A 14,377-nucleotide genomic window follows, 5' to 3' on the forward strand; every position below is an offset into this window, starting at 1 on the left:
TCCCATCACCTGTTTCATTCATCCATTTCAGACTCCCCTCTGGTAACCATCAGTCTCTTCTCAAGAGTCTGTTTCTTGGTTTCTCTCTCTCCTCTTTGTTCTTAATTCTTTTGTGAAGCTCATTCACTTTCTCAATAAAGTAGACTACTTATTAGATAACTACGTTGAACTAGGGCTCACAATTAACAATTTGATAATAGCGACTTCATGATATGCTAGCTACCCTGAAAATCAGGTAGTAGTTTGGTGGGAAAATTAAGTCATTTTATTTTTTAAGAAGAAATAATGGTGGTGTGGTTGCTTTATTTAAAAACAACTCTTTTCCTTCCAATATGTATAGAGCCAAAGGTTCTAGATTTCTATAAAGCCACAATTTTATGTAACGTTTAAGTGGCAATAATTAGATTAGTTTTACCATGAGTTGCATAAACATCAGTGTCTGTTGACATACTGTAACGGCACAAGTGGCATGCAGCCTGACATGCTGCTGTCTGTGCTGAGTTTTAATAGTACATCTGTATCATTTTTCCCAGTGGAAAATAACAGGATGTTGCCTTGTAATTTTTTTTTTTACTACCGTATAATAAAATATAGCCATAATAAATAGCATCTAAACAAATAAAGCAGATTTGGACTCAATCCATTTTGCCTTCATCACTTAGTATGGCTCAGGCTTTTAAGTAGTTGGGTATCCTAAATTGGCTTAATTGGATCAAGTTGCATTTTACTTTCTTTGCCTGCAGTCAAGTAGAGAAAGGTTTTATTTTTATTTGCTATTTAATATTTAGGTAATATTTTCAGTATATTTGCCTTTGTACTCCATTGTGCTATTAACACAGTTTGTCCAGATTGTAATCTAAATTGTGCTTTTGATTAAGTTAGTTGACCTCTTAAGCTTATTGCTGTTGTGTTGTTATTGTTGCTATTATTATTCTTATCCTTAATGTTGATAATTAAATATTTTCAAACCAAGAGTGCTGTACATTATTAAGAATTTGCACAATTGCTGTGAGTGTTCTGGGAGCTGGAATAGTGTTTAATTGAGTTTTGTGGTTCTTAGCTAGCCCAGCTCCAGGTGTACTGTGGCTTTCTTTGTTGGATTGACTGTTGAATAAAAATGGCTGTTTTTTATTTTACTTGAAATCTAAATATATACAAATGTATTTTTTCATCCATTATATCAAATAAAGGTTAAAGGTGAAATGTGGAATTTAAAAACTGTTGTTTATTTGTAGGGAATTTGCCAAGCATTAGAAGAAAAAAATCGATTTTGAGGGCTGGAAAATTATTTCAGCCAAGTTTTTAAACCTCTTTTCTGCCACTATCCCAGAAATCTCTTATTCTTCTTTGGTCTTGGTTTTTGACCGTGAAATCCGTAGCATGCTATTCTTATAATAGGTATATAATCACATAACAGAAGATCAATGTGTGACTGTGTTTTACATAAAACATGGTCAATTAGTTTTAAATATCATTTTACAGGAATAAGAAACAGTTTAATTTATAGTGATATATAAAGTTATATTTGTGTATTTTATCCTATACAAATTTGAAATATTCACTTCATTTTTAATAAAGATTTATTTATTTATTTATTTATTTATTTATTTATTTATTTATTTCATTCATCGAGAGACGCAGAGACATAGGCAGAGGGAGAAGCAGGCTCCTTGCTGGGAGCCTGATGTGGGACTCCATGCTAGGACCCCAGGATCACGCCCTGAGCCAAATGGAGACGCTCAACCACTGAGCCACTGAAGCGTCCCAAGAAATTAACTTTATTTGATAAGTGGAAAAGTAGCAAAAATGGAAAAAAATTTCTATTTTACTATTAATATTTCCTTTATATCTTATGCATATGTACTTCAAAGTAAATTGGTTATATTCAGTAACAATGTAAACTGAATTCAGTACCAGATAAATTTATAAAATCTTAGTATTTTAATTCATTAGTAATTTGTGTTGTGTTACATTCTTTGACTTGTTATTCTGAAAAAATGCTGTTCCAGTTTTGATAGAATTTCCCTTTTCAGAAATTGTGTGGAAAGCTTGCAGACAGCATTTATTATTTTTAAATAATTTTTTAAGAGATTTTATTTATTTTAGAGAGAGAGAGAGTAGTGAGAATGGGGGAGGAGAGGAGGCAGAGGGAGGGAGGAGAATCCCAGGCTGACTTTATGCTGAGTGTGGGCTCCATCCCATGACCCTGAAATCATGACTTGATCTAAAACCAAGACTCTGACACTCAGCCAGTTGAGCCACCCAGGTGCCCCAACATTTATTATTTTTAAAAGGCCTATGAAAAAAATGCTCCCCCTACCCCTCCAAAAAGGAGACCACTAATTTAAAAAAAATTCTAATGAATAAAGTTTGGAAGGAGTGATATGGATTTCCCCCCTCATGGGTATGTGATCTTCAAATGACTTAAAATAGATATTTATATTCCTATCTTTATATGTATATAGTATATATAAATAAAATAAATATACTTAAAAGTAATGTCATCCAAAGGGGTGGGTAAAATGCACACAAACATACACATTTCCTTTTTGCTTTATCAAGGCTGTTAACTTTTAATTATTTATAATACCCGTACATTTGACCTTCTTGATCTGTGATTTGTTTGAATTATACTTGAGTAAAAGTTCAGTTATATAGTCTTGCTTGGGTGGCAGGTTCTTTGGGAACAGAAGAATTTCTGAAAAATCGAGGCAAACATCCACCCATTAAGTGGCAAAACTCCAGATGTTTGACAGTTTGTATAAAAACTCTTTCCGCCGTTCACTCCAAGTAGTTTTCTGTTTTCCTCAGTGCTTTAGGTATTTGTGGTGGTTGTTGGTCTGTCTCTATGATGTGTCTGCTTCTGATTTCTTGCCATCAGAATACGGGAGAACATAAAATCTAAGTCTTGATTGAAGGCCTCTCTGTGAGTCAAGTTCATTGGGTTTTAATGCAGTGTGAGTCTTTTTTTCTTTTTTCTTTTAAATATGTTTCCTGATTTAGGAATATATATTAGGATTTAGGAATATATATTCCTGATTTAGGAATATATCCTGTATGTTAAGTTGGTCTGATTTCCAGATGGTGGAGTCTGAGATAAGGTACCTATTACTGTGTAATGTAAAGCATACCATTTTAAAGATTTTGGTATTGAAGATTTTCTGCGTGAAATCATACACAAAGTCGGGAAATAAAGCTTCATGTAATGAACTACAGGCGATGTCAGAACGGGGCAGAAAAAAAGAGGAGAAAGCAGAGTAGCAGTGCAATGGAAATCTGATATTTGATATGTAAGCTAATCCCTTTTAGTTCTCCAGTTAGATTTTTTTTTTCACTCTCTCAGCAGCATTTCTTTACTTCCTTCTTTCTGCTTTTTGATCCCACACTCTGCCCCCTGGACAGTTGGAAAGTCCCCAAAGGACTTTGGCAGGGGTCATTTCTCAGAAGCTTTTTAAACTTTGGTTAGAATACATTTATTGATTTTTTTTGTTTGTTTTTTAATGGCCAGAAGAAGAAGGATTTTTGGAAGGAGCTTATCTGAGATTCAGCGTCTGGCTTGGCAATCCAAAACTCTTTTAAGCCTTTGAGAACACTTCAGTAGACACCCCGTTCTCATCCTTCGTAAGATTCAGGATTCTGGCATACTGGATTTTCCTTGGAATTGATATCAGCCGACAATTTGGCCTCATAGACATGGGAGATAAAAATCATTTTTCTAGAACTGACAGTCAGAAATGACATAAATACATAAAAATCCAATCGTGAGTCTGTAGAAAATATTTGGTAGTATCCACTGGCACAATAACTTCTTCTTAGGCTATTTTTAATATATATATATAATAGCTTGAGATTAAACTGCTTTATTTGATTAGATTACCAAGAAGGGAAAATACTTCTTTTTTTTTTTTTTTTATGTGAACTAAAAACTTGATATTTAAGGAGAGTAATTTTTTTTTTTTTAAGGAGAGTAATGTTTAAAGAAAAAGATCTTTTCAGCTTAACAATAACCCACAACCCTTGGACCAACTAAAATAAGATCTTTTCATATATCAAACTTTCAGGGGATCCTTGGGTGGCTTAGCGATTTAGTGCCTGGCTTTGGCCGAGGGCGTGATTCTGGAGACCTGGGATCGAGTCCTGCATCAGGCTTCTGGCATAGAGCCTGCTACTCCCTCTGACTGTGCCTCTGCCCCCACCCCCTTATGGCTATCATGAATAAATAAATAAAATCTTAAAACATATATCAAACTTCCGTTTCTAGGCATTTTTAAAGTTCCTCATTTAAATTTTGAAAATGAAATAAAACACAAGAATATATAAGTAATGGCATGGATTTCAGTGTGTCCTACTATAAATGATTATTCAAAGGCATAGAATGTAAGCATATTTTATTATAAATGAAAATAGCTTGGTAACTCCCATTATTACATAATTTGGAAACTATAATTAGGATGCAAATATGTTATGTGGAATTACAGTTATAAACGAGTACTTTTGAGGGGTAAAATCCCAGATTAAATTGAATGATTGCTTTTTATATTGATATCTTGAAAGCTGTTTCTCAAGCACCGAAAGAAAAGAACTCACATCACTGAGGAAATAATCTTCCTGGAAAGATTAGGGTTTGAGCAGCAGACTATATAGGGTTTGAGCAGCAGACTCTATAGTCTTTATGCAAGAATAAGCTAGAGCATCAGCTGATTCAGTCCAAGACCTAACTTGGAGAAAGAGGTGTTTGCGTTAGTTTTGGACACCGGTGAGCGAATATCGTCCTTGCCTTTTATTACCTTTATTTTATCTTTATTGTCCTTGCTGAAGGAGTACAGCAGAAACAAATCCCTGGAAGAATTACAATTCAAGTGTACTCCCTTAACCAAATACCTGCTGGGATGAGAGTTGGAGGTTGATGTATGCCTTGGGCTTCTGATTAACTGATTCATTAGGACATTGCCATTTCCATGAGGGAAGAAACAATCTCTGTGTAATTGAACTGCAAGTGAAAGAAAATAAGTAAAAGTCCTGTGGAATCTTTTATTTTGATTTTAACAAATAAAAACTCTTCTGTATAAGGTCAGGGTCTTTGTATATACTGCTCTAATGCTTGATGTTACCCAGTGGCTGGGTGTATAGTAGATACTAATTAAGAGCTCTTCTTTTCCCTTCCCTTTGCTTTCCCCATCCTGTCTTACCCACTTAATCCTGTCCTAATATATTCTCTGCTATCTTCTGCACTCCTCTGTATGCAAACAGGCAGTCTGTCACCATAATAATTTTTCCCTTCTCTTCCATTAATTATGATTTCTTTTGATCTTCATCTAAATAAAATGTAAAAGGTTCAGTCTTCTATAAGTGAAAATGTTATGTATAATATATTAACTACATTTGTGTTTTGGATTATCTCCAGTCCTTTTTAAAAAATATTTTATTTATTTATTCATGAGAGACACACAGAGAGAGAGACACACACACACAGGCAGAGGGAGAAGCAGGCTCCATGCAGAGAGCCTGATGTGGGACTTGATCCCGGGTCTCCAGAATCATGCCCTGGACTGAAGGCAGTGCTAAACTGCTGAGCCACCCGGGCTGCTCTTCAGTCCTTTTCCCCAAGTAATAAACTCTGAGTTATCTATGAAGTGTATATTTTTAATATCACTTATAGATCTGTTGGCTGGTACCAAAATTATCAATTATATTTTTTCAGTGGGAAGGCTGGTTATGAGCAATTTATTCTAATTATCATGTTAAAGATGAAGAGATTAAGTCCTAGAAAAGATAATGGATTTTTAATAACAGAATAAGTAGTGGGGTTTTCATTTTACAGTTGATCTGGTCACACATTCTTTCCTTTCATTCTTTTTGTTTAGTTTGCTCTTTTCTTTTTCTGAGATGTTTAAAGCTATAAATTTACTTTTAAGCACTGCTTTAGCTGCATTCCATTAAATTATGATATGCTCTAGTTTAGTTTTGCTCAGTTGAAAAATATTTTCTAATTTATCTTATGATTTGATACATGAGATATTTATGGGTTTTTAAAAAATTTCCAAATATTAAAATAAGACTCCTCACTGAGCAGGGAGCCCAATGTGGGACTTGACTCCAAGACCCTGGGGTCATGACCCAAGCTGAAGGCAGATGCTTAACCAACTGAAACACCTAGGTGCCTGATTCAAACTCTTTTAAATTGGTTAAGATTTATTTTATAACCTAAAAGTCCAGCTGAAGGTTGGGAGGAGAGAGAGTAGAATTTCCGGGCAAAAACACTACAGGATCCCCACTGTGCTTATCAAAAGTAGAGGGGTTTTTCTGGCATAAACACTTATTGCATGACAGTTTCCATAGTCCTGAAACCATTGTTTTTGTCGTTTTTGTCCAGTTTTACATTGATATAAAATTGCTTCCAAGATACCATCCTTTATATAATAGCTTACATTCTTGGGGGCTGAAAATGATCACATATGGATGTTTGTCACATTGAAGACTAAACTTTGTACTCTCGATTTGAAATGCACCAGAAGTTTGCAGACCTGTTTGTGCTTAAAGTGTTGAGTTTAATTTCATTAGAGAATGAAACTTTAGCATAATATTAGCATGGTATTCAGATAAGTGTAGAGAACTGCACAGAACAGGTCTTGTTGCATTAACAAGCCATTCTTTTCTGGAATAATCTGTCTCAGGAGCCAATCAGCAGCCCATGCTGGTGGAGTAGTGTCAAAAAGGTGTTCGTACTGGAAAATAATGTATTCATCTTATAAAGGGTCTTGAAAAGCCAGACCCTGTGGAGAACAGCAGAGTGTTTGTGGATTAATGAGCAAAATCATCATGGGGAAAATGAGGTCTCAGATTATTTTTGGTAGGGTAGATATGAGTGGGGATAAAGTGGTACTATAAAGATAATAAGGCACTATTTTTGCACCTTGCAGTTTCCAAATATGGGGGCCAATGGTGACAACCTGTAGTGGGAGGGAACAAAGTAAGTGTAAAATGCCTTGGGATCTTGCCTTAGCACTGTCATCTGATAACCATGAAAATTTTTATTGGTTGTACCTTTCTAACCACAAACAAACTCAAAGACACATATAATGGTGCATTTTTTTTTTTCTTGGTCTTGATTTTTGTGAGGCCTCAATTTATGTTGTGGATTTTTCTGTCTGTGGTGGAGTTGTTTTGGTCCTCTTCTGGAGAACTTTGTGGAAGAAGTCAGGTTTGGATTTCAGAATTTGTTTCCTAAATGGGAGAAACAAAATCTAAAGGGTGAGGATATTTCTAGGTGAGCCTGTGCTACCATTACTTGTGATTGTTCAGACGTGTAAAATATTTGTAAGACTGGAGGGCTTTTTCTTCAAAAATTTCTGGTTAGAAAGTATTTTTCTCTATTGGAAATAGAGATGAAAGACAAATTTAAACAGTCTACTGAGAAAATAATTAGTGGTACATGATAATGGTTATTGATAGAGGATGAAAAGTAGAAGATATCTGAAGATAACTGGTAGATTGAGAAACTGAGACGTGGTAGTTGGAACAATGATTTGAACATCATAATAAAGAGCATCGGATGATCTAGTTGAAGATGTGGAAGTAGAATGTCATAAATTCAGTTAGTGGATCTATTTACTGAGTTTTGACTCATACTTTTTTTCTTTAAAGATTTTATTTCTTTATTCATGAGAGACAGAGAGAGAGAGAGAGAGAGGCAGAGACACAGGCAGAGGGAGAAGCAGGCTCCCTGTGGAGAGCCCGATGCGTGACTTGATCCCAGGACCACGGGATCATTCCCTGAGCCAAAGGCAGACGCACAACTGCTGAGCCACCCAGGCATTCCTGACTCATTTTTTTCTTATTTAATTTCCAAATAATTGGAAATGATAGGTAGGAAGGCTATATGCTTCTATTTACAGATAATAAATTTGTGGCACCTAATATTTAACTCTTTAGTTCTAAAAATTATTTAAGGACTCTCATAGACAAAAAAAAAATTACCTTAAGAATAGTTCTGTAATTCACTGTATTTATAAACAATCTCAGTTCTCTCTGATATTTAAAAAGAAAACATTACTGTCATCTTAGACTGCAAACTATCTTTTAATTTAAGTACTTGATGAATGAATGGTGGATGTTGCTATACTTTTTAAACTTTGCTATCTTGGGATTAGAAAATTTGTTTTGAACATATTTTTATTATGTATTCCCCTTTTTTGTTGGTGAATGAAATCTTTCCATTTTATTTTCCATTTTTGCTGTCTTTTATACATGATTTTTTACAAGTTGTTTTCTAAAGGATTATTTTTTAAATTTTTAATTAAAGCAATCTAGTATTCAAGTATTTCCATCTGATTTGGAAAGCGTAGAGTAAATTGCAATAAGCGCTAGTGAGTTTCTTTTTATGTCACTTTTGAATGGTGCTGAAAATTTGAAAATATAAACACACCAAGTTTTCTATCTTTTCTGAGTGCTTTCCTTTGAAGTAGTCAAGTTGTTCGAATAATTATTCTAGTGGCTCCTTTTAAAAATCCTGTTTAGATCAAGTTTACTAATTGAAAAAGAAATTCAGGCTAACATTTTATGCTGATAAAACAGATGATCATTTGAAATCATGTCTTTTCCTCTCTTCTGTTTGGTATTCAATTCTCTTTAGCCATGTACTTCCCCTTTTCGTTTTCTGTGATTTACCTCTGACCTGGTCTACTTCCCTATAGGAAGCTGTGACCCTGTGTTAGCTTGTTCTTCTTTCTGATTTGTCTACTAATTTTTAAGTGCCTGAAGCATTGAAACACTCAATAGCCAAACTGTAGATTGGAGATTCTCTGATCTTCTGAACAAGGAAAAAATGGACCTATCAAGATAGCTACACAAACAAACTCAAAGACACATATAATGGTGCATTTTTTTTTTTTTTCTTGGTCTTGATTTTTGTGAGGCCTCAATTTATGTTGTGGATTTTTCTGTCTGTGGTGGAGTTGTTTTGGTCCTCTTCTGGAGAACTTTGTGGAAGAAGTCAGGTTTGGATTTCAGAATTTGTTTCCTAAATGGGAGAAACAAAATCTAAAGGGTGAGGATATTTCTAGGTGAGCCTGTGCTACCATTACTTGTGATTGTTCAGACGTGTAAAATATTTGTAAGACTGGAGGGCTTATTCTTCAAAAATCAGGAAATAATATCTTATTTGTATAGCCAAGAAATTGGTTTATACCTTATTTGTATAGCCAAGAAATTGTATAGCCAAGAAATTGCTCTCCGTTGCTTGTTCAAATAGTCAAGCGTGCCATTTCAAATAAGGAATGGATTGCTCTTGTGGTACAAAACCTCACTAATTGGCCAAATATGGGTGGGTACACACTGGGAAAAATATACTTTAAAATCCTCAAACAAACAAAAAATCCTCAAACTATAATGCTTTATTAGTGAATATTTTTACATTAATTTGTTTTCATATATATCTGATGGTAATCAATATAGCTTCTATAAAGGGGAGCTTAATTTTAATTTTATGCTAATGAGTTTCTGCATATATCTAATTCATTTGTGAAAAGACGATAGAATAGATAATACATTTTGTCATTGTTTTGGCACATACACTATTACTTACCATTTTACCAATAGCATATTACTATTACTAGCATAATAAATACTAAGTGTCATAATAATGAACTGTTGCAGCTGATGCTCATATAAAGCACTTACATGGACTCACCAGAAAGTTCAAAACTTGATATGACCAGTGCAGAACCATTAGAAAAGTTGAAATCCTAAAGAAAATTCTTTGAAGGACAGTACTTTTTTTTTTTTTTCCAGTTTTGGTAAAATGTCTGGCATGTCGATATTAAATGATCTTTTACTTCTGTACTTATTCCTTTCTATTATTTTTAAAATCTGAATTTGTGTAAATCATTATAGTTACAATGTAATCACAATCCCAAATCTCTGTATTTGTATATATGATTAGGTGGCAAGATACATACTAAGGTGTTTTTCATTTTTTTTTCCCCATAGCAGTTCTAATGGAAAAAGTGATTAAATACATCCCAGGATCTTATTAGGCATGTCTCTTGCAGGAGTGCCTGGTGGGCACAGTCAGTTAAGTGTCTGACTCTTGATTTTGGCTCAGGTCATAAAAGTCCTGGGACCAGCCCCATATCCAGCTCCTGTCTCAGCAGGGAGTCTGCTTGAGATTTTTCTCCCTCACCTCTGCCCCTCCTGCTGCTAGTGCATATGCTGTCTCTCTCTCCAAAATAAGTATATAAATCTTTAAAAAAATACATATCAAAGAAGATGCAAGTTTTTAAAATAAGTTCTGTGAGTTCTAAGAAATAATTTCTAGTTTCTTGGAAAAAACACTTTTTTTTTTCGTTTAAAGATTTATTTATTTATTTGAGAGAGGGAGTGCAGGAGCTGGAAGGGCAGAGCTGAGGGAACAATCTCAAGCACACTCCCCACTGAGCATGGAGCATGCTCTGGGGCTGGATCCCAGGACTCTATGATCCTGACCTGCGCTGAAATCAAGAGTCGATCCCTTAACCGAATGAGCCATCCAGGTGCTCCTTGCATCTTCTTTTAGTAATTAGGAAAATATTAAAATTCCCATATCTACCAGACTCATTAATTATTCCCAGTGAATGATACAGTAAAATAGATAGTTGAAGATGTTTCACTGGTAAATTGAAATTAATTTGTTATACCATGGTCATACCCAAAGCACTGTGGGAAGAAATACACTTGATCAGTAATAAGAAATACACAGTATATTTTAATAGTCCTAAAAATATAACCATAAAATAAAGTATTATTTTTTTCTCATCATCTAATGTGTTTTTTTTTTTTTTTACAGAAATGTTTAAATGTTCAGTAAATCGGAGAAAAGAACATGGACTTTTAGCAACTGAAGAGCATTAAATTAAGGTAACTAATAGTTAATTTTTCCAGTTTCATAATTGTTTGCAATTTCAAAGTGTATTTAATGTTTATATTCAAGTTTGTGTATGTTTTTATTAGGATCGTATTGAAAATTGTTCACTGAGTTCCTTAAATAGATTTTGCATATTTTTTGGAAGATAAAATTTGTCCACAAGAAAGTTCAATTTTGTTTTTCAAAAAATATACAAAATTCCACTTAAGGACTTATACTCCAGCTAGATGAACAAAAAATATGGTATTAAAAATAATTTATATGTTATATATTAACAACATAAATGATTTGCATCTTCTTCAGCAAATCATTTGAAGACAAATAGGCCTTTATATTAATCAACCAGCACTAAAATTGGAATTTCCTTTCTTCTTGAAGTTACCAAAGTTGATTTCTGTGAAGTGACAATTATTTTTTTTTGACAATTATTATAAATATGCAGCTTAAAAGCAGAAATACCAATTTTCTTTTTAACATTATGTCATGTTCATTTAATTTTGAGTTGTTCATATAATGGTATGTATTATAAATTTTTATAAATCTATTTTCAAAGATTCTCTTCTTTTTACTCTAAGACTATAAAAAGCGATTTAAGACTATAAAAAGATTATAAAAATATTGCACTCACTTTGTAGGCACTAAAATTTCCAGGATATGTCTTCTAATACATATTTATGCCTTAATTTCTTTGCCACTGCTTTCTTCAGCACATTCATTCACATAGGCAAACATTATTTTCTATTTCCCACAGTAGATCTGATTGAATCTTTAAGCTAGTACTTTATTTGTGCTTACTCGCTTATCTGTATATTAACATATAAGTTTTGCAGGCCTTCGTTTAACTCTCTTGAATACAAAGTGGATTTTTGGTACTTAGTGATATAAATTAGTTAAACTAACAAAAACAGACTGATTCAATCATCTTTTTCAAAAAATTCTACCATGCGAGACTTAGATTTGCTTGTTCTAGAGACATTAAATGCTGGTGGGAAAGATATGAAACTTTATAGAAATTACCGTATACATTTTATGAGTCACTGACGAACTGTTAAGGAAACAAAAGTGGGAGCAAGTCACTTTTTCTGGAAGCTCTTGAAATTTTCATAGAAGTTATGAAATTCATTGAGGGGTTGTTGAGGCAGGGAAGGTGAAGTCATGCATTCCAAGCTAACAGAATAGCTTTTTAAGGAGTACATAAAGGAATAAGGAATGTCCATTGAAAGGTTGATATTTCTAATGTTGCTCAAATATTACTCATGTGGTAGAACAGTTAGGAGATGAGTCTGGAAAAGTAGGTTTGGAGCAGTCCATGCAATAATCATGTTTGCTGGACTAGCACCTAATTTCCCAGCCAAGATGTCTCCAGAGTGCTTCAGTGTATTTATAGGGTTGTGAGAGGAAAATTTCAGAACCTCTCCTTAATACTCATTTTCATTACAAAATATAAGAAAGCATTAAGGCCTTACAATATTTATTGTAATGACTATTACAGGGAACAGAAAGACGTTTCTGAGGATATGTGTTTTTTTTATAGTGTTAAATGATTAACTGTTGTTTTGTCATTTTTTATAGTGTTAAATGATTAACTGTTGTTTTGTCATTTTTTAATTGTGATATAATTTATATACCATTAATTTACTCTTTTAAAAGTATACCATTTAGTATTTTTTAGTATATTCACAGAGTTGTGTAATTATCAACACTGTCTCATCTAAAACATTTTTATCTCTCCTAAAAAACACCTTTTACCCATGAGCAGTTACTCCCTTTGTCCCTTTGTCCTGTTCCCTGGCTAATATACTTTTAGCACCTATATATTTACCATAAAAAATGGAATCATACCATATGTGGCCTTTTGTACCTACCTTCTTCACTCAACATAATGTTGTCAAGTTTTACCCTTATTCTGTGAATCAGGACATAATTTCTTTTTATGTCTGAATACTATTCTGTTATATGGATATACCACCTTTTGTTTATATATATCAGTTGATCGACCTTGGGGTTCTTTTTAATAATTTCTGGATGTTATGAATAATGGCTGCTATAAACATTCATGTACAAGTTTTTCTGTAGGCATATGTGTTCATCTGTCTTGAATATATAATAGGGATAGAATTACTGGGATCATGAGGTAACTGAATGTTTTACCTTTTGAAAAACTAACAAACTGTTTTCCAAAGACTTTGCACCATTTTACATTCTCACCAGACATGTATTCTAGTTTCACTCTATTCTTGCCAAAAGTTATTGTTATTTTAATTATAGCCATCCTAATGGAAGTCAGATTGTATCTCATGGGATTATGATGGCATTGATTGTTTTTCAAAATATTTTAGTGTACTCATATTACATGTGTTTGGATAAGTGATTTAAATGAATGGATGTCAATTTTTACCTAGACCACTCATATTTAGACAATTGATTTTATGAAGTATTAAGAAAAAATTACGAATTGAAGATTATTTGATTACTACATGCCCAAATAAATAACAACAACAATAAGCAAAAACTGGCAGGGCACCTGGGTGGCTCAGTTGGTTAAGCGTCCAACTCGATTTCAGCTCAGGTCACAATCTCGGGGTCATGAGATTGAGCCCCACTTCGGGCTCTGTGCTCAGCACAGAGTCAGTTTAAAATCCTCTTCCCCTGCTCCTCCCCTACTTGCATGCTGTCTCTCTCTCTCTCTCTTTTAAAAAAAGATAAATACATTAAAAAAACCAAAAAATGGCAATGGATAGCTAAAAACTAATTAAGAAGACTATTATTGGGATTTGTCTCATATTATAAGTGATTAAACTTGTCCTAAGAACAAATTTTGTCTTTAGTATAAGTTAAGGGTTCAATTTTTTGAACCTCAGCAACATGCTTATACGACTTAAAAACCTTTGGAGCACAAATAACGAGATTTTTCAGTAGTGTTTAAAGTCACATTCAATCTAGTCATTTAGAAATTTTCACTGAATTTTGACATGGTTGAAAGTCTTATTTGAGATTTTCTTCAGAGGAGGAATAAAATCATTGGAGAAAGCCTAGAATTTTCTGCTATGGTCAAAATGGCTAAAATCACACATGGAAAATTATGTGGCTACCATAAAAATGTATTACTTTCTCAGTAGATACTGTTGGAGGATGACATTAAAATAATAATACGTTTATCAAAAAAGTATTCAAATAAATTATGTTGTATGAAAGAGTTCTTTTATGTATATTTCCATATCAATTTAAGATCATTTTACGTCAATTTATGATATTTGCTACATTATTTTTTAAAATCTGGATTATTCTTGTATAATTCATGTATAATAAAATCACTCTTTTTAATGCACAATTCTGTTTTGACAAACACATAAGGCTCAGTAAGTACCACTAAAACCAAGATAGAGAACATATCTGTCATCCCTGGAAGTTCTCCTATGCCCTTCTGTAGTTTCCACCTCCCGCCACATATCAGCCCTGAGAACTTCTAGATTCATT

The 14,377-nt window shown here is 33.5% G+C and overlaps 1 protein-coding gene across 26 annotated transcripts in view; it reads left to right on the forward strand.

Moving 5' to 3' along the window:
- Window positions 1–14,377, forward strand: part of ADGRL3 (adhesion G protein-coupled receptor L3) — an 802,670-nt gene that overhangs the window by 163,043 nt on the left and 625,250 nt on the right. For all 26 annotated transcript variants that reach the window (XM_041725369.1, XM_041725367.1, XM_041725376.1 and 23 more), the window contains exon 2: window positions 10,823–10,893. The gene's annotated coding sequence lies outside the window, so the exon portion shown is untranslated. The remainder of the gene's footprint in view (window positions 1–10,822; window positions 10,894–14,377) is intronic.

The sequence above is a fragment of the Vulpes lagopus genome, chromosome 12 (genome assembly GCF_018345385.1).
Source record: "Vulpes lagopus strain Blue_001 chromosome 12, ASM1834538v1, whole genome shotgun sequence".
NCBI classification, from domain to species: Eukaryota; Metazoa; Chordata; class Mammalia; order Carnivora; family Canidae; genus Vulpes; species Vulpes lagopus.